We start from the raw sequence: 21,124 nt of genomic DNA, 5'->3' as shown, positions 1-21,124 counted from the left end.
TCCTGGAGTATCAAGAACCTGCTCTTCTCCGTTACCTAACATACCATAAAAAAACAATGGTATGCTCCGAGTACTTCGTACTGCGGGTGAGTGCCTCCTGGGACAATAAGAAAATAGAGTACAATAATGCATAAAGAAGTATGTCCTGAAAATCAGGTGAAACCAATGTAAGAAATGCTTATTCACTTTGTGTATCTCACTAAGAATTATCAAAACCGATTATAAGGCCTCTTGTCAAGGTATAACTTCAAATATGCCTTTCAATTGATCATAATTACCAACAACAATTCCATGAGAAAATAAGAATATCACACATGCCAAAACAAGCCCAAGAATCAAGCACATCGAAAGGATGACCGTAGAGGTTCCCTTGTCACAGCGCACCACACTAGAATATGTACTTTTCGGTGGCTATCCTTCCTCCCGAATAGCTAGGCATAATCACACCCCAGGTAGCGAACCCGAAAGTGTCCACTCTTCATCCCGAATAGCTAGGCATTATCACACTAGGATCCATAGTGGCTACCCTTCCTCCCAAGTAGCTAGGCCAAACACAACAATCAAATTCATAGCATTGAAGCTAAATTATAGCATAGAAGCTAAATCACAATTATCTCAAAGTAGTCACACCATCCATTAGTATTAAGTTTGAAAATGTTTCCACTTCTTTAAACAAAGTTCAATTGTCATAGTTTCTCATGAAAACCTCATTACCAACCATTAACCCTTATTATTGACCATCTCTTATAGAGGAGAAACGGTTGGGATCACATATACATGTATATGGTATAGTACAATTAAGGTCTAATGTGGGCTTGCCCCCTCACACACACCAACCATGATAAAAACATGAATTAGGGTTTCAAAATATGAGAAGTTCACCTTTCTATTCAATAAAGAACTTTTGAAAAGAAGTCATGCATTCCAAAATAAGATTTTCAAAAGAGACATACCCTAATTAAGCCTTACCTAATTCAACAATTTACTTTTATAACGAAGATCACCCAAAACCCTAGCCTGAGTCACCTTGAAAGGATTACTTTGCAAACACTAGGTTTTTCATTCAAGAATCATGTTAAGAATCATGGGTTTAATGCTAGGATTGATTAATAATGTTAAAAATGTTCTTACCTTAAGGTTTGGAGACTTGGAGAAAAGGTTTTCGTCCTTAGGGTTTATAAGAATAAGAATAATTCATAAAATTAACTGAATCCCGCTATTTATATACACAAACCGCGCGGGGCCCCGGAATACGGCTAGAAATACGGACCGTATTTCAAAATACGGGCCATATTCTGTGGCCGTATTTAACATTAATGAAAGCAGTGAGCAGTTTTAGGGAACTAGTAAAATACGTCCAGAAATACGGATCGTATTTCAAAATACGGCCTGTAAACTCTGGCCGTATTTTATGATAGCCAAAAACAGTGAGCCATCTAAGAAGGTGGGTGAAATACGCCCAAGGTATACGGACCGTATTTCAAAATACAGGCCGTAAACTATGGCCGTATTTTACATTTGACAAAAATAGTAAGGTCCAGTTCTCCATGACACTTTCACACTAAACTCGGATTTTAAGGAGTGTCACATATTGTCTCCACGTGGCAGCAAGCCAATAACAAACAAAATAAGATAAGTCATATATAACACAACAGGGTGGCTAGCCCCAACTCATATGACAAGGCCCAACCTATCGCATGACAGGCAGGCATGTATGAATAGATAGACCTTGGATCAAACAATATACACCACTTATGTCGGACAGAAATGGTACCTGAGATAACTGCATCTGAAGCCTCTACTTCGGGTCTACCCGAAAATGCAAAAAACATTACCGCGACCTGACTGCCGTGCCTGAGATCCACCTCGAGGACTCTACTAACCACCGTGGCCTGACTGAATATCTGGCCTGGGTCGAGTACACTCTCTAGCAAAGTAGCTAGGGTCCCTACATGCATAACAGATCCTCAAAGGCTGAACCTGATGAATAGGAACTACAGACTCAGACGGAACCACACTACCAGTAGGTCGGAGATGAGATGTCTCCGGAACACCCTGCCTGGAGGGCCCACTAGATGAAGCCTCGCAAAAGCCGACTCGCAAGCAGCCGGCCGCATAAGGCCGATATGGCTCAGAAATCGATCGGCACCCTCGAGCTAGAACCACCATAACTCCCAATCTGTCGTTGCCTCTTCTCACTACCCTCTCCAAATGTATGGGCCTTAGCGGCCTCGACTAAAGAAGCATGCTTGACGATGGACTGGAAAGAAGCCCCCATGGCCTTCATCTAAAGGCAAGGAATCTAAAGAGGACCGACTAACCACTAACGAAATGCCTAATCCTGTCAAGCTCAGTAGGGATCAAAGGGGTGGAATAACGGGCCAGATACAGGTAACAAATCACATAGGCCTCCACAGACATTCCTCTATGCTCAAGATGTAAAAACTCCTCCCTACGTGCCTCTCTCAAAGACCGCGGCACATACTTCTCAAGGAAGGCCCGGTAAAACTGAGTCCAAGTCAGGGGAGGGGAACCCTCAGGTCTGCAAGCCACGAAATACCTCCACCAAGTCTTTGCGTCGCCGCGAAGCTGGTAGGACACATAGTCGACTCTATGGGTCTCCACGATCTCTATCCGGTGCAGCAACTCATGCATATCTAGAATAAACTCATAAGCATCCTTAGAAGACGTACCCAAAAACCTCGGCGGTTCTAACTTCCTGAATCGCCCAACAAGATCCTAATATGACGCGGTCATAACAATGCCCTCCATGGGTCTAATATCATCACCAGGAGCGGGTATGGCATCAATACGGGGAGCCATAGCTCCAGCGGGGTGTGCTGCCTGAGTAGGTCCCTGCTCAGGGGTCTGCGCCCCGACTCTGATCTATGAAACTCCACTAGGAGTAGTAACCCCAGCTGCCGCCTGCTGGGCATCAAGATGACATAAAATCCTGGCCATAGTGTCATGAATAGCCAGATCAAAAGTAACCTCAGGCTGTGTCCGCGCTGGGGCCACACCATCTTCTGTGGCCTAGCCTTTATCCAACTGATACTTAGGCTGGGGAGACAGAGATCTCTCTCGCCGCTATCCTACCGCAGGAACCCTGCCCCTGGCTGGGGAAGCCCCGCGACCTCTCGCTCTGCCGCTCCCTCTGGCTGTTGCTCGCCTTCGGGCCATCATAGCTCGAGTCCTCAACATCTGTGAGAGAAGAGATAGGCGTCAGGTACCAATCTGATCTTTCTAGATACCAATTTGAATAGAGTAGCACGAAAGAATGAAAGAATTCAAAATTTCCTAAATGTCTTATAGCCTCTCGCAGATAAGTACGGAGCTTATCGTACCGATCCACGAGACTCTACTAGACACGCTCTTGTGTTATAGATCGGGTAACCTAGGGCTCTGAAACCAACTTGTCACGACCCAATTTCACAAAGTCGCACGGGCACGTACCTATCCCACCTCGGTAGGCGAACCCTTAATTCAACCTTCACAAACACAGTATATATATATATAGCAACAAAAAAAAAGCCACGAAGCCTATCACTCGAATATATAATAAATGCAAAAATAGTCATAAACCACCCAGTATCTGGTCTGGTCATACAAGAGCACTAACTAAATACTACAAGTCTGAAGATGAAAAAGTCTCATAATATAATTGCCTCGAATTAAGAGTAAGACAAGTAAGTAAGGAAAAGAACATACGGGCAACGGCTGTCATCGTGCTCACCCTAGAATGACTCTACAGCAACCTCGCCGATCAGCCGCGAGGGAAAAGAGTGAACCTGTCTAATACTCTGCATTTATAAAAGAATGCAGCAAGCGTAGGTCAGTACAAAACAATGGTACTGGTAGGTATCATAGGCCGACTAAGACTAGTTGACATATATAAAGACAATAATGTAAAAGAAAATAAGTAAACGCTAGAGTACAAGTCATGCTTTTCCACGCAATCACTGATCGTATCCAACCTTATGTTATAGCAACTAATCTCAATTGTTCCAACTATTCATGTATATCAAACAAGTCTACTAGTACGATCCAACCAATATAGTCTAACTTATAAATAGCCAAGAAGTATAACCAACACCATAACCAAGTCATAATCAACCAAGAAGTATAATCAAGGCAATGCAATATGAGGTATGAATGCAATGCCTGTACTCTTGTACTCTGATGGCAGAATACCTCCACGCCTCGGCAGGACAACCTATGGGGGACCCGCGAAGTCCATGCACCGTCACTCCACACACAGCTCAGAGGACCAAATATCTGAAAATCTCATAATATCAGTGTTCCATATCAGTCACTCTGCACACAACCTAGAGATGACTCAGTACCAAATATGTCTCAGAAGAATATCGGTCACTCCGCACACAGCCCAGAGATGACTCGTATCAATATGTCTCACATCAGTCACTCCGCACACAGTCTAGAGATGACTCAGTATCCAATGCAATAATGTATGAAATATGAATATGATGCAAGTACAATATCAATGAATCATATCAACCAACCGTGCCACGAAGGGCGCACAAGTAATATCATCATCAAGGCAATGAGATAAACCACAAAGAAGTCATAACTCTCAATTTTAATAATAATCAAGTCTTACGATATCACATTCATCAATGTTTCTTTTTCATTTCTATTATCAGTACCAATCACATAGCCTAACAATATAGTATCAGTATTTCCATCTCGGTCATTCCGTATCACACAGCCTAGAATGACTTGTCATCCCGTGTCACAAAGCCTAGGGTGACTAAATAATCAATATGCCATGAATATGAGTATTATTATGGGACAATGCAACTATAAACCGTGAACAATCTTAAGTTTCAAGCCGTACCAAACATAGCGCACCAATATCACAAATAATTCACATAGTAATCATAATGAATATCCAATTTCCATGACAATAAGGGCCAAATATCCCAAAATTTCGATACCAATAGCAAGGCGTACACTAAGTACTAGTATCAATATCAAGTAAATTCGTCCTTCCGTTTGATTCCCAATTCACAGACAATCTACCAATTTATACACAACGCATCAAACAAGGTCTTAAGGAGTTTACAGGCCACAAGCCCGATCAAACAAGTCACAAGCAATACCAAACCGTAAGGCAACATCCAACCCAAATTTCATACCTGAAGGTTTACATGAAATCTCTGACAATATTATCTAAATATACGCTTCGCTAGTCGAAGTCTCACCACAAAGGTAAGTCGTAACCTACCTGGAACACCGAACAGCAAATCACGAACCACGAGCTAATTCCTTGCCCTCACGGTGAGTCTCCACATAATCAAACTCTAATCAAATAGAGATTCTATGTAAGAATACGAGAAGAACAACACCCATATTGGTTATATTTTATTCGGGTCAAGCCCGCTCTTTAATTTAGGAAAACGAGACTTAAGGGCAAAATGGGAATTTTATGATGAAAATACCAATTTCAACACCAATTAACCCAAACCTATCAAGAAATCAAAGGAATGTTCAACTAATCCTCAAAACCCTTTTTATATGAAAAACCCCCAATTTGGGTCTAAGAACCCTAATTTTTTATTCAAGAATTTCTATGAAATAATCATGGGTTATTGATTACTAAGCATGGAAACATGATAATCTATCATAAACATCAACAATTTCATCATTAAACTCCATCTATTCATCAATTTCGTTTTTAACACTTTTTCTCCCAAAACCCATGAAAACCCTCTTTGATTCTAGTTATTACTAGGTTAGAATCATGCAATAATAAATTTTTGTCATCAAATCCATGCTTAATAGAGCTAACCCAACCAACAAATCAAGATTTTTTTATCCACAAGTTCATTTTAGAAGAAAACCCCAAAACCCACTTAGCCTTCATACTCTTAGGAAGAATCTTAGCATAGATTAATAGTTAAGACAAGTGAATAGATGATTCTAAGGTCAAGGATGTTATCTTTGTGAAGAACTAGTGAAAACCCTCTCAAAATCGCCTCCCCTAGCTTAGAGATATGAAAATGAAATAATGACTTAAGGTTGGGGCTTTTAAAACTTAAAAATAGCAGATTCTGCCCGTCGACCGCTTCGACGGCCACCCGACCGCTTCTGCGACCCCCCTGCCGCTTCTGCGCCCACCAGACATAAGAATTTTTCTAGTGTCTTACAAACTTGGAATTATCACTCGAAACCATCCCGGAACCTCCCAGACACAAACCAAATATGCAGATATACATAAAAACGTGCTACGAACGCACTCATGGCCTTAGAAGTGCCATCGGAGGTCTCGTTGACCGAGTCAACCCCCGATACCTCAAAACTAACTTTTCAACCCAAGTCCCAAAATGCACCCGAGTGCATTGGGAGCCGAACCGAATATACACACAAGTCCTAAACGACTATCCGGACCTCTCGAAATCGACAGATATCCAAAAAAGGTTTACCCAAAAGTCAACTATGAGTCAAATAATTTTCACTTAAAAGCCAAATTTTCCAAAAACCACATCAACACTCACTCCAATGCCTAAGGAACAGTGCCACCTGTCCCCGTGGGTCAAAATGGTACTAATAAGGCTCGGGGACGAGTTAACGGGGAAAATGGTCAAAATGCAATAATGACCGAACGGGTTGTTGTAGATAACCATCTTAAAGGGTGCATGTGATGTTGCAAAGGAAGATTGGGTTTAGATGTATTTTATGCAATGGGAACTGTTATTTTGTAACGAACTGATATTTTCCTTTAAGTGCTTAGAATAACTTTCTTAATTATAGTTTATTAATTCTAATGGATTCCATATTAAAATGGCTATGTATAAAATATAGTTATACTATATGTATATTTAATTATTTACTTATTCTTGAAAAAAATTACTTATACACATATAGTGTAGGAGGTTGATTATTAAATAAGTGGCCACAAGGGTCAAACTAATAGTTTATACATTAGTTGGTTTTTAAGGGTCTTTGGTAAGTTTTCAAAGGGTGAAAGTGGGGCAAAGCCACTATCTTTTGCTGGAACATGAGATGACATAAGGCATGGATATGCTAACTGATCTTCTTAGTCCTTTTAACAAAAGAAAAAATGCACACAGTGGTTTGAGGAAAATTATGCTGCTGCCATCTATAGGAGAATGAGGACAGATTGATATTTAACGTTATTTTTTTTTAGTCTTGAAATCATTGCTTGAGGGGTGAAATTCCAAAGTGAATTGTCTTCTGTTTCAGATAGTGGAACGAGAAGCATAAATTGATTTTCAGAGACGACAAGAAAGATTGAGGCTATTGGTGATCATTTGAAGAGAAGTTGGCATTTCAAGAAAGGTTTGCATTCCGGTTATAAGGCAAGTGAGGCTTAAACCCTTAGTTTACACACTTTTCATAAAAACATATGGTTTGTATTGTATGTATGCATTTAAACCTTTTAGTTCGTGTGAGTGGGCAAGTGTGATCTAAAGTGGATAGTTTCCAAGTGTCTAAAGAAAAGACCGTATGAGTCCTTTAGCGTAATTTCACTTAAATAAATACTTGCTCTATATGTAAAGTTTTGAATTGGAATTGATTGGATATTTTTTTCACTTTATCATATTTTCAGAGGGGCATACTCCGACAGGCCCCGTTGGGTTCGGTTGGGGGTAGATGCCAGAATTATAAGTGACCCGGGGAAGATTGTAGGTAAATAATCCCCACTCTAGAAGACGGGGTGAGACATGGACAATCACGTATCATGTCCTAGGAGCATAGATTCAGATTCATTATACTTCATGTGTTGCTTTATGCTTCATGATTTCAGCTTCAGCTTCAGTGTTCACATATCATGTCCTAGGAGCATAGATTCAGATTCATTATACTTCATGTGTTGCTTTATGCTTCATGATTTCAGCTTCAGCTTCAGTGTTTGTATATATTTAATATGCTTGTACTGTTTAATTGTTTTTATGCATTATCAGGGATTTCTAAGACTTGCCCTAGGAGTAAGCTGAGACTGTGTCAATGATCTTGCTGGGTCTTTTAGACTCACAGTTGTTGATATTTGTATGTGTCTTTGGTGTGGTTAACCGCAACCAGGCAGCTGATACATGATTATTCCATCTTTCTTCAGTATCGTTCGGTCGAGGTGAGCCACCATTAAACCATGGCGGCCTCTTCTTCTTTAGTTGGCTTAGTAGTATTCCGAGTTGCGTTTCGTACTTTTGTATTCAGACTAGTAGTTCCATGACCTACACACTTATGGGGGTTTTCGGCAGACTCAGTATTTGTATTTTACTTCTCCACTTAACTTATATTATGAGACCTTGAGTATTATACTTCTTTATCTTTTCATTATCTGCATGCTTAGCTTAGAGGGTTCGTCATATCAGTAGAAGCTCATCAGGTGCCCTGTCGCGGCCTAAGTGTCAGATTTGGGTTGTGACACACTTCTACATGAACCTTTGGCCCAACATCATACTTTCATTCCATCGAGTCGGAAAAATGATAAATTGATTGAAGGCCCAACCATGGGTGAAATTGGCAACTAGTGGGCTCTGGTAGGCCCTAGCCTAACCTTCTCCTATTATTTCTTATGTATATATATATATATATATATATATATATATATATATATATATATGCATTGCATATGTAAACCAATGCTTGTAATTATTGAAACCCGAATGTGTTAGAACTTAGAAATTTCATGTAGAAGTTAGAAAAACTTTCAAACGGTTTTTTTTTTTTTTTTTTTTGAAACAAGGCATGAAATTGGTAAATCGTATTTTTTTTTTTAAAAGTCTTTGGAAAACCACAAAGTTGATATATATATACATACACACACATACACACAACAAAAATATACGGGGTATATAAGGAAGAAAAATTGTTTTGGGCCTTTATGCCTTTGGATAAAAATGGGACTATTTTGAGCTTTAATTTTGAACCAAAATCGAAAACTATGAATTCCCTACACTTGGACTGTTTTGAATTATGAATAAAATACTGATTTTCCAGAAAAATGCAAAGTGTTGCAAAAATTGATTTCCTAAAACTTCAAATAAGGTCTTTTATAACCTTTTGGGCCCAAGCCCAAACATTAAGGCATTGAAACAAGAGGAAATGGACATAAACTTTATTTTGAGGTAAAGGTTTTAAAGTAGGATATGATTGACATAAAATTGGACAAAAGATAAACAAAAAATGCAAAACCTTTTCATACTTGTTTAAACCTATGGCATATTTATAAAAGAAATACACTTAAGCTTTTTTCTATAGAATTATAAAGAATTAAATGCATAAACATTTGAACCATATTAAGTTGGACTCTACTTTAAGAGGAATCTTAAGTGTGTCTTCATTCAGAAATGGAATGACTTTAATACTTTATACATATTTTAAAATCCGACTCCTTTTGGCTTCCAAGAAATGATTGTTTTCCCAAAAAAAAAAGAGTTATGATATGCCATGACAATTTATACGAGGAAATAAAGCTTTTTTAGCAAATAATTACAGTAATCACATATTGAAGCTCGTAGGTCAATCATATTATATGAATCCTTAATACTAGGGTGCTGGTTTAAAATGATTTTTCTCTTATTTGATAAACCCTTTTCTACTTGGTTTTCCTAATTTCCTTTATAAATTAGGCGGCGACTCTAACAAATACAAAAATTCAAATAGAGTTCACAACCTCGAAGAACCTTTTATGCACCCATGTAAAAGTGAACTGTAACAGATGGTGACTCCGCTGGGAATTTTTAATACGTTCTAACCATAAGGGTTTCAATATAATGTGATTTGTTGTGATTATTTTTTTACTTTCTTGTATATATAACTGTCATTGCATGCATATCATAAACTCTGCCACATCTGGTAAGCAATTGCATGGTTTCAAAGGGGACATGCGGGCTCGCGGTCTAGCCTTCACTAAAAAATCTAAAATATTTCTTTTGAACACGTTTAATGCAGAGTTAGTACGCGGTCGACCAACAGCTGACAACGGTTCACCTCAATTTGTTTGCTCGAGTCCCAGTCATTTGAAAAGCCCACTCTAGAACTGCCTAGGATAAAGCGAAGCCAAATCCCAACGGACTAGCGCATGCTTACCTAGACGGGTTTTGGATATTCGAGACAAATCTAAAGACCATTAAGAAGACTACCTTGTGTCGAGACGGTCTAGGACCCGAAAGACACTGCATCCCACTATGTGCTAATTGGAAATATTTTATATGCTTCTGTGTTAAACCATTGTCCACGGGAGGAAAATTAATCGTGTTTTTATTTTGTAGATGTGTACCACCTTGAAATTCAACATAGTTCTTGAGGAACCCCATATGCTAAAGATTTGGTAGGATTGGATGAGCGGGGATGAACAAAAGAAAGTCATAAGTTGCTTAGGAAATTTACCCTCCTTGTTGCCTCTGAAGGGTTGTAGTGAGTTAATCGAGGTGATTGCCGAACATTGGAATCGACATAGAATGGTGTTTAGGATTGAAGATGACATAGAGATAGCCCGACTTTAGAGGAACTTTGTGATGTCATAGATATATTGGGACCTTCCTAAGAAGAAAGAAACCCTACAAAAACCTTCTAATCCCACATAAGCCTACCCCCAACCAAATACTAAAAATCCTATCCCTATCCCATGCCAATTGGGTATTCGGTCGAACCGTAGCCTTTAGGGATGTGTACAACAGATTTGGGATCCCGAGAGGATTTTTAAAACACCCCATAGAATTCAAACCTGTAATGACCCGATTGGTTATTATAGTACTAATGGCCCTTTTACCCCTGTTGACCTTTCCCTAGGTCATCGGGGTGGGTTTTAGAGTGACTTTTGGAGGTTTAAGCCTCAAAATGGAATTCGTTTGGCCTAAAGTTGACTTTTGAGTAACTGGACCTTTTTGGAAATTCCATCGATTCTGAGAGGTTTGAATAATCATTCATAACTTGGTATGTGTTCGGTTTGGTTCCCAATGTAATTGGGAGCGTTTTGGAACATGAGGTGGGAACTTTGCTTTAGGCCATTGGGGGTTGACTTGGTCAAATAGACCTCCATTGGAAAATCAGAGGCCACGAGTGAGTTTGTAGCACGGTTTTATGTGTGTGTGCATGTTTATTTGGTATCTGTGGGTCCTCGGTGATAGTCAGATTTCGGGTTGAGATTGGCCAAAAATCAGAACTTTCTGATATTCTGGTGTGGGCGCGGCAGCGGTACTATGACTGTCGTAGAGGTCCCGTTATAGCGTTGGGGAGACAGCCATAGTAGATTGAGGAGTTTTGGTGACTAGCCGTTGTAACGGGTTTCTTGCCATTATAGCGATATATTGATTTTTGTGAAGGCTGCCATGGCGAGCCATGTCGGTGCCATAGCACGTGCGCTGCAGTGGCTCCCATGACTGTTGTAGCCATAGTCGGGCAGAATTATTTCCCTTTTCTCAAGTTAAGACCCTTAAACCCTATCACTTCTTCTCATCACCTTTCTAAGCACCCTTTGGGGGAATAGAGCAACTTGTGAACTGAATCTTCTTAGAGGTATGATCTATGACCCTAATCTTCATCATTTGCCTTCCTAGATTCCTATTTTATGCTTAGAATATAGATAGAGAAGATGAGTCTTGTGTTAAAATTCTTAAAATGGGTTTAGACTTCTAAAATAGAAATTGGTGAAGAAATTGACTAGAATAAGCATAGAATTTGATGAATTCCTTGTTGTTAAGCTTATTTCTTCCTTTATTAATGGTTAATTTGAGAATTGAAGAATTAGGGTTCATACCTAAATTTGAGGGTTTTGCTTTAAATTTGAATTAGGGTTAATCTTGAGTTTTTTAAGGAAATGATTAGTGGGTTTGATCACCTAGAGCTTGAATTGCATGTTCCATCCTTCAATTTCCGATTTTACCCTTGTGTGGGACCATTTTTCCAATTTCTTTGGGTTAGAATTTGACCTAACTAGAAGAATATTATTCGTGGTTTTTAATATAGAATTTGATTATGAATAGAATTTGAGTACTTGGAGGCATTACGAAAAGACAAGGCCAAGGTGTGACGGTTCGAGGCTCTTGTTCGGTTTTCCAAGTAGGTTATGGCTTACCTTTCGGTTAGACTTTTGTTAGCAGATTATATGTATTGTTAGTAATTGTTGGAGAAAGCATGTAAACCTTCAGGTATGAAGTTGGGATGGAAGATTTAGGTTGGTATTGTTGTGATTATGGCTTGTTGCCTTATTGTGTCTATTGTGATGTTACTTATTGTGAGTTGTTGGCTAGTCGCCACGTGATTGAGTCTAGAGAATTGATGCTTAGTGATTACTTGTGTGTCGGAAAGAATATTTATCATGAATGAGGTTGTTGGGAAGGAAGTAAGGATTATGATATTGTTGTTGTAAGTGAGATTTGTGTCCAAGTGTGCACCATTGATTTATATATTCTTGTTGGCATTTTTATCATGCATTCACTCATTCATATATATATATATTAGGATTGGGTTGCGCGTTGCAACAATTACTTGGATCGGGTTGTACGTACCGCAACACTGACTGGGATCGGGTTGCACGTTCCGCAACACTAACTATTGGATCGGGATGTGCATTCTGCAGTAGGTACATGGACTTAGCGGTCCCCCATGGGTTATGACTGTCGCGGCGACAAGATATTCCTCCCGAAGAGTGTGTGTATCAATGCATTTGCATTTCACTCATCTCATATTTATAGCTGACATTGCTTTGGACGTGTTAGTTGATCTTTGGTGATACCCGTACTTAATACTATCCCGAGAGATTGTGTTTTGGACTTATAGTGGAATTTGGGGTGATTCACTAAGCTTGGTGATTTGGTACCTGATTCGATACTTGGTCCCTGTTGAGTTTTATCTGATTGTGAGCATGCCTACTTTTTCAGCCTCTTTCTTATATATGTGATTTTCTAACTATTGTCGGCCTATGATGCCTACTCAGTACATGTTGTTGTACTGATTCTACCTTGCTTCCTTCTTTCTGAGTTTAGAGTTTGCGACTGGATCGACTTTTGCGCCTCGTGATTGAGTCCCTTGGCTATCTGACGAGTATTCCGGGGTGTGCATTTGGATGGATTCGCTGCCCAGATACCTCTTCTTAGATACTTGTCTTATTTTGATATTCCTAGACAGTATTCCATTATCAGACATGTATTCATATTCAGACATATAGTATTTGTAGTACTGGCTCTTGTACGGCCTTAGACTAGATTCTTTGGGATTGTTGTATTATTTCAGCACTTATTCACTTATCTTTAATATTATCTATGTTTGAGACTTATATTTGGTTGCCTTGATTAAGTTATTAAGGTTAAATGAATGATTTGGAAAAAAGGTTTGCCTACCGAGGTGGGAAATGAGAGGTGCCCATATGTTTCCCCTAGTTGGGGGGTGACAAGTTGGTATCAGAGCCTCAGGTTACCCGGTCGATAAGTACAAATGCATGTCTAGTAGAGTCTTGCGGATCGGTACGATGAGCTTCGTACCTATCTGCGAGAGGCTACGGGGCATTTAGGAAATGTCACCTTCTTTCATTCCTTCATGCTACTTTATTCAAATTGGTATTTGACTTTTCTAATTGGTATCTGATCCACTTCTATTCTCACAGATGATGAGGACACGAGCTACCATCACGAGGGACGAGGTACCTGAGCGAACTGCTGGGGCAGGCACCAGAGACAAGCGCAGGCGAGTGGTCGTGACCGAGCTAGAGGCTATGGAGCTACACTGGCTAGGTGTGGGGCCACTGTGGCTGGAAAGAGGCGAGTACATTCAGGTTCACTAAAGCATCATCCCGAGAGAGCACAGGCAGCCGGGGGAGGTGAGGAGCCAGACCTGACTCACCCCGATGCTATGTCTGATCAGGCATTCTAGGATATCATGGCCCGTGTACTTTTTCATCTTAACGGTCAGCATGCCGTAGGGGGTGCCACTAATCCAGGTGGTTCCCAGACTCAAGTGGGGGTACGGATTCCCGAGGAGGACCAGACTATGGGGATGCATCCTACTGCTGTTATGGCCCGGTGTTTAGATAGTCTTCCAATCCCTAAGGGTGCTCCCAAACCCGTGGCAGTCCAGCCTTTAACCGTTGAGGATCAGGAGCTTGTTGGGAGGTTCCTAAAAATGGAGCCGCTCAAGTTCTTTGGCTTGCGTAGTGAGGATGCTTATGAGCTCATTATGGAGATGCATGAGAGGCTCTATAAGATGCGTATTGTGGAGTCTCATGGGGTTGATTATGTGTCATTTGAGTTTCATGGTGACGCGAAGAGGTGGTAGAGGACTTTTATTGAGAGCACACCCGTAGGTGCACCTCCGCTTACTTAGACCCAGTTCCACTAGGCTTTCTTCGAGAAGTATGTGCCGCGTATTTTGTGGATGAGCATAAAGATGAGTTCCTTCATTTTTGACAGGGAAGTATGACCGTGTCAAAGTATGAGGCTAGATTTCTATTTTTGGCTAGGTATGCTACTCAGTTGATTCACACGGAGGAGGAGAGGATTCGTAGGTTTGTGGGTGGACTTGTGCATTCACTCCATATTGCTTGTCTCCAGTTTATGCCCTTAGGATCTTCGTTCCAGGCGGTTGTTGATCATGCTGTGAGTATCGAGTCTGCAATCTCTAGGGGAGTCTAGTGAGAAGAAGCCGCGTCATCTTGGTGGTTATAGTGGTTCTAGTTATAGGGGTAGGGGACACTCATCCAGGCCTTATCATTCAGCCCCCAGCCACCCCGTTCAGCCAGTATTACTAGCTTCGTCAAGTGGTCCTTCTAGACCCAGTGGTTATGGAGCTGAACGGTCCCATGGTGGTTCTTACTCTCATCCAGCTGACCATGGTGGTCCCTCTATACATCGACTTCTATGCATCGGCCTCCAGGCCCTAGATCTTGCTATGTTTGTTGTGACTCTGGCCACTTTATGAGAGATTATCCCAGAACCGGACATAGTGGGTTCCAAAAGGGATCCCGATTCCAAACTCCGAGGACTCTAGCACCATCTAGTGGCCAGGGTGGTTCTTTAGCCAGAGGATGTGCTCAGTCAGGCCACGGTGGATCTCATCAGTCCAGGGGTGGATACCAGTCAGGTAGAGGTAGTTTTCAGGCCTCCACAGGAGGGGCACAATCGGGCCAGAGTGGTCGTGGTGGTGGTCTTTGCTATTCCTTTGCGAGTGATGCTGTGATCTCAGGTACAATTTTTGTTCATCATCGACCTGCTTCGGTATTGTTTGATCTGGGGTCTACTTTCTCCTATGTATCTGCCTATCATTTTGTTGGTTGGGATTTGACTAGTGACCATCTTGATGTGCCTATTCATGTATATACTCCGGTTAAAGACTCGGTTGTTGTTGATCGATTCTTACGGTCTTGCTTGGTTACTTTTATAGGGTATGATACTTGGGTAGATTTGATGATATTGGATATGGTACACTTTGATATTATCTTGGGTATGACTTAGTTGTCATCGTATCATGCGATCTTGGACTCTCACACTAAGACATTCACATTAGCCATGCCTCGGATTCCTAGATTATAGTGGAGGGGTACTCCTAGCCCCGCTCCGAAGAAGATCATTTCTTATCTCCGCGAGAAGAAGTTAGTTAGCAAGAGGTGTTTGGCTTACTTAGCCCATGTTCGTGATACTAGCATTTATTCTCCGCCCCTTGAGTCCGTACCCATTGTATGTGAGTTCGCGGAGGTCTGTCGAAATTTGCCGGAAATGCCACCCGACCGCAACATTGATTTCTATATTGATTTGGATTCGGGCACGCGCCCCAATTTTTATTCCTCCCTATAGGATAGCACCCGCCAAGTTGAGGGAGCTAAAGGAGCAGTTACAGGATCTATTGAATAAGGAGTTTATAAGACCGAGAGTCTCCCCTTAGGGTGCTCCTATTTTATTTGAAGAATAAGGATGGTACGATGAGGGTGGTCATAGATTACTGTCAGTTGAACAAGGTCACCATTCGTAATAAGTATCCCATTCCTCGCATTGATGACTTGTTCGACCAGCCTCAGGGTGCTTCGGTATTTTCAACGATTGATTTAAGGTCAGGCTACTATCGGGTGAAGATTCAGGTTGAGGATGTTCCGAAGACGGCCTTTAGGACTCGTTATGGTCATTACGAGTTCCTTGTGATTTCATTTGGGTTTACGAATGCCCCAGCTATATTTATGACTTTGATGAATGGCATTTTCAAGTCATTTCTTAATTCCTTCATTATTGTGTTCATTGATGATATCTTAGTGTATTCGAAGAGTAGGGAGAACATAAGCATCATTTGAGGATTGTCCTTGGGTTATTGAAAAAGAAGAAACTATATGCTAAGTATTCCAAGTGTGAGTTCTGGCTTGAGTCTGTGGCATTCTTGGGCCACGTTGTGTCTAGGGAGGGGATCATGGTTTATCCGAAAAAGATTAAGGCCGTTAGAGATTGGGCGAGGCCCATTACTGCGACTGAGATTCGTAGCTTCGTGGGATTGGCCAGCTATTATCATCGATTTGTGAAGGATTTCTCTTTTATTGCTTCTTCGTTGTCTAAATTGACTCAGAAAGAGGTTCCCTTTCAGTGGTCTAATGCTTGTGAAGAGAGCTTTCAGCAGCTCAAGACTCTTATAACTTCAGCCCTGATTCTGGCATTACGCATGGAGGATAAGGATTTCCCGGTATATTGTGATATATCTCATATTGGTTTGGGTGTCGTGTTGATGCAGGAGGGTAGAGTCATTACCTATACTTCCCGTCAATTGAAGATCCACAAGAAGAACTACCCTACCCATAATTTGGAGTTATTAGCAGTAGTCTTCGCTTTGAAGATTTGGAGGCACTATCTGTATGGGGTCCGTTGTGAGGTGTTCACCGATCACCACAGCCTTCAGCACTTGTTCAGTCGGAGAGATCTAAATTCCATACAGCATAGGTAGATGGAGCTTCTGAAGGACTATAACATCGCCATTCTTTGTCATCCGGGGAAGGCCAATGTTGTAGCTGATGCCTTTAGTCGCAAGGCAGTGAGTATGGGTAGCTTAGCCTGATTGGTTATTTCTGAGCTTTCATTAGCCATAGTGGTTCAGAGTCTAGATAAAAAATTTATTTGCCTTGATATCTCAGTTCCGGGCAAAGTCTTAGCTTGTGTTGAAGAGAGGTCCTCCCTCTTGGAGAAGATTAGGGCCCAACAGTTTGAGGATGCCCAGTTGTGTAAGATTCGTGATAAGGTTCCGAAAGGTGAGGCCAAGGAGGCCATGCTTAATAGTGAGGGCATTCTGAGGATCAAGAGACGCGTGTGCATTCCTCGTGTTAGTGATTTGATTCATTTGATTCTGAAGGAGGCACATAGCCCCAGACATTCAATTCATTCGGGTCTTTGCAAAGATATATCGAGATCTGAGACAGCACTACTAGTGGGGGAGGATGAAAAGGGATATTGTAGATTTTCTGGTTAAGTGTGGGAATTGTCAGCAAGTCAAGTATACCCCGGTGGGGTGCTTCAGAGGATGCCCATTACCGAGTGGAAGTGGGAGAGGATTGCCATGGATTTTTTGGTGGGTCTTCCGAAGACCCTGGGCAAGTTTGATTCAGTTTGGGTCATTGTTGACAGGTTGACTAAGTCCATTCATTTCATACGAGTTTAGGTTACTTACATTGTGGAGAAGTTAGCCAGGGTTTACATTCGTGATATTGTGCGATTGCACGGGGTCCCTATTTCCATTGTTTCGGATCAAGGTCCCCAATTTACTTCCAATTTTTGGAAGGCTTTCAGACAGAGTTGGGTACTCAATTGAACCTTAGTATAGCTTTTCATCCCTAAACTGATGGTCAGTCCGAGAGGACTATTTAGTGGTCGAGGATATGTTGAGAGTATGTGTCATTGATTTTGGCGGTCATTGGGACAAGTTCTTGCCCCTAGCGGAGTTTATGTACAACAATAGCTACCATTCGAATATTGATATGGCGCCGTTCGAGGCTTTGTATGGTAGGAAGTGTCGTTCTCCTATTGGGTGGTTTGATGCATTTGAGGTTCGCCCGTGGGGCATAGATTTGCTGAGAGAGTCCGTGGATGGGGTGAAGCTTATTCAAGAAAAGCCTCTAGAAGCTCAGAGCAGACAGAAGATGTACGCGGACCGAAAGGTTCGTGACTTAGAGTTTGGGGTGGGCGAGTAGGTGCTTCTGAAGATCTCACCCATGAAGGGTGTTATGTGGGAAGAGGGGAAAGTTAAGCCCGAGGTACCTTGGCCCATTTAAGGTTCTCTGTAGTGTTAGACATGTTGCTTATGAGTTGGCGTTGCCACCGGGCCTGTCAAGTGTTCTTCCGGTATTCCATGTGTCCATGCTGAAAAAGTATAATTCTGATGGTTCTTATATAGTTCGTTGGGATTCTGTGTTTCTTGATGAGAATCTGTCTTATGAGGAAGATCCTATAGCAATTCTGGATAGGCAGGTTAGAAAGTTGAGGTCGAAAGTGATTGCTTTGGTCAAGGTTCAATGGAAGCATCGTCTAGTTGAGGAGCCTACTTGAGAGACTGAGTTTGACATGCGCAAGAGATATCCCCAGGTGTTTGCTGATTCAGGTACTTTTCCCCATTTCTACTCCTTGTCGCTCGAGGACGAGCGATCGTTTAATTGGTATATGATGTAACAACACGGCTGCTCCTTATAGTGCTAATGACCCTTTTACCCCTGTTGACCGACCCTTTTACCCCTGTTGACCTATCCCTAGGTCATCGGGTGAGTTTTAGAGTGACTTTTGGAGGTTTGAGCCTCAAAGTGTGATTCATTTGACCCAAAGTTGACTTTTGAGTAAACGGACCTTTTTCGGAATTTCGTCGATTTCGAGAGGTCTGGACAGTCATTCTGTCACGACCCAATTTTACTAAGACGTGCTGGCACCTGCCATTTCCCACCTCGATAAGCGAACCCTTTCCTTAACTAGCATACAACAAGAAATGTAGAACAACAATGTAAATAACAATAAATCTCAATATCATTTAAAAAATGAAAAAGTGCGGAAGACATTACAATCTCCAAAGAACTGGTCTGACTCGTACAAGAGCAACTACAAGAATGGCTAATACAAAAGTCTGAAAGTCAAATAAAAAGTTGTCTGAATAATGGAATATAAAGACAGGATAGATGACCCTCCAGGAAGTGACTCGTCAAATGCTCACCCTAGAAACTCGTAAGCTAGGCCTCAGAACTCAGCCTTGAGAGGTAGGAGCGGAACCTGTCTTAAACTCTACACCCCAAAAAAAAGTGTAGTAAGGTAGCATCAGTACAAACAACACGTACGGAGTAGGCATCATAGGCCGACAACAGTTAGTGAACATATATAAAGGAAGAGACTGTAGAATAGATATGCTCGCAATCAAATATAAGGCATAAACACATATCCAAGAATAATTGTTCAGGTATCGAAACATCCAAGAAGCCCTCAGTGAGTTATATCCAGATCAAGCCTATAGTGAAGCATCTAAACTCAGGTCCTTCCAAGTTTTCCACCATTTCTTAGAATAATCAAACACTAGTACTAGCTACAATATTATTTGAAACCTCAAGTCTTATCCTAGGAGAAAGACTCCACTCCTCGAATCCATCCTTTCTCAAGTATATACTAATCAGGTCCAAGATGATCTCAAATCAGGAGCCAACCAGGAAACCAATGTTCATAAACACCATACAGTACAAATAATAATCACAACCAGAAATTAGGTGTATGAGTGAATGAATTATGAATGCAATGATACACACATGGACGATGTCCACCATCCGACATTCATGACATATGGGGAACCGCTAAGTCCATGTACCGTCATTCCGTAACACACAGCCTAGAATGACTCATCCATCCTGATACACACATGCTCCGAGGGGATGATGTCCACCGTCCGACAGTCATGACCCATGGGGAACCACTAAGTCCATGTACCGTCATTCCATATCACACAGCCTAGAATGACTCCTCCACTGAACTCCCCGCTAGCCACTCTGTATCACACAACATAGAGATGGCTACGTGATATAATAATGTCATAAGAATAATAATTACTTCCCTTCTCATTTATCACCGTCGCACCAATATCAAGATCACAACAATATAGCATGGATATGAAAATGTATGTTATGCAATGAGAATATCGAATGCAACATATTCATTTCAGTCATGCCACACAAGGACACTTATCACAACAACAACATCAACAATATCATATCTTTCCTTACCTTTCCAACAATATCAACATATGATAAAATACGATCTCTAACTCATAAGGTCAACCATTAACCATCCAGTCTAGAGTCATTCAATGTTACATTCTCTTTTAACATCATCAGTACCAAGTTATGGTTCAATATCAATAAACATATGAAATGAGTATGCATGCCATGCATAAAGTCATCATCAATAGTAAGTCATAAGTCAAGTTTCCATCCAACTAGTCTCCCATGATACATAGAATCCTCCAAATCATATATGAAATATTAACCATGATTCCTAGAGTTTCTAACAGGCCACAAGCCCGGACACATAAAGCCAAAATAAAAATAGAATGTAACAAGGCGACAAGACACAATCAATCCGTAACTAACCTAGTAGAATTCCATCCCAACTCCACACCCAAGGGCGTACATGCTATCTTCGATAATCACTAACCCTACATATGCTTTACTAACCTAAGTCTAACCATAAGGTAAGCTGTAACCTACCTGGAAAGCCGAACCGCAATCTTGAACCGTCAAACTTGAGCCTTGCCCTTCCTTTGTGCCTTAAAGTAATGGAAGTCTAGTCATATCCAAATACGGTATTAGAATCAAGAAGGACAACACCCATGAGCCTTACTTCTATTCAAGTCCCAAATCCTAACTCATGGAATGGGGAAAACGAACCCTTAAGGGTAAAATGGTCAATTCGAAGGCTAAATATGAAATTTATACTCTAGGTGTTAAATTCACATCAAACAATGGCTAGATTAACTCATGGATTAGGCAAATTCGGATTCTAGGTGAAACCCCCAAATTTGGGTATAAACCCTAACTTTCAATTCCACAAATTGGTCACTAATAATGGTAGATTCATGTTTATATAGCCACCACCCATCAATTCCATACGTAATAAAGCTTAATCCATCCACAAATCACGGTTTGATAACCAAAAAC

Source organism: Lycium ferocissimum, chromosome 1 (genome assembly GCF_029784015.1).
Source record: "Lycium ferocissimum isolate CSIRO_LF1 chromosome 1, AGI_CSIRO_Lferr_CH_V1, whole genome shotgun sequence".
Taxonomy (NCBI): Eukaryota; Viridiplantae; Streptophyta; class Magnoliopsida; order Solanales; family Solanaceae; genus Lycium; species Lycium ferocissimum.
This window is presented reverse-complemented; position numbering follows the sequence as displayed.